This window comes from Penaeus monodon, chromosome 23 (genome assembly GCF_015228065.2).
Source record: "Penaeus monodon isolate SGIC_2016 chromosome 23, NSTDA_Pmon_1, whole genome shotgun sequence".
Lineage (NCBI taxonomy): Eukaryota > Metazoa > Arthropoda > Malacostraca > Decapoda > Penaeidae > Penaeus > Penaeus monodon.
Window position 1 is genome coordinate 35,825,787 of NC_051408.1, and position 1,002 is coordinate 35,826,788.

General features: G+C 35.3%; 1 pseudogene; it reads left to right on the forward strand.

Annotated features, from left to right (window-relative positions):
* The window catches only part of LOC119588225, a 48,411-nt pseudogene that overhangs the window by 31,441 nt on the left and 15,968 nt on the right, over positions 1-1,002 (forward strand).

Consider the following 1,002-nt stretch of genomic DNA (forward strand, 5'->3'; position numbering starts at 1 on the left):
TTCATGATAAGAATATCCTCATCACCTGATCAAACAGGTTAATGAGAAGCATTTCACTTACATTAACTAACTAAAACTGCTGTTTTCCAATTCAGATTGGCTGCATGAAGTGCTGTTGCAGTGAGCTGCTCTCTGAATCTACTGTCATAAGCTTTGGTGTCCGAGCTGAATACTGTCAGAGCTGTTGCTAAGGGTGCTCTTGTTGTCATCAATGATATTCCTCATTTCATTCCCGATCATGCAGTAGAGGGTTACAAACTGGAATGTTTTCTCCTTTGAAACTGTATTTTCATATTACTTTTATCCTTTGTTATAGCATGTAACCATATTTGTAATACTGTAATGTACTGTATAGTCATTAAGGCTCCAACAATAAGATTCTTCCATGGATTATTATTTTTTTTGAAAATAAAAGTTTTATATGTCAATATATTGTAATATAAAGCCAGAAAAGAGTTTTTCAATATATTCTGAGAGCATAGTGATGGTACGATGGATTGAATATAATGAGGCAGCAATGAATGCTGAGGAGATGTGGAATGTAAATTTTTGTCGTATTATTGGTGTTTGTGTTTTGTTGAGTATGAGTGATTTTAGCACCATCAAGGCAGATCTTGATATACACTCAATTTGTAGATGTACTTGATATTTGTATCATGTTGAGGGCTGAAATAGACCTACCTGTGAATAGCTGCAAGCTCTGGAGAGAAAACCAATTTTGGGATGCACCTATAGGAAGGGGCAATTAATGTGAGGTATTTTGGAAGCAACAGATGTCCACATGTGGGAAAGAGTTGACAAGTTCCAAATCACCGACATTATTTAAAGGTGGAATTAAGGGGGCAGGGGCTGTTGACTGTTTATATTGTTTTAACCATGAAAAACCCTATCTCCTTTTCAGTTGCTGTTACATCATGGTGAGAAATAACTAAAATGGTTTTTTTGAGAGGAGTGTTCTCCGGCAACAAATTAGAAAAAAAAAAAAAGTAACAAGATATGTAT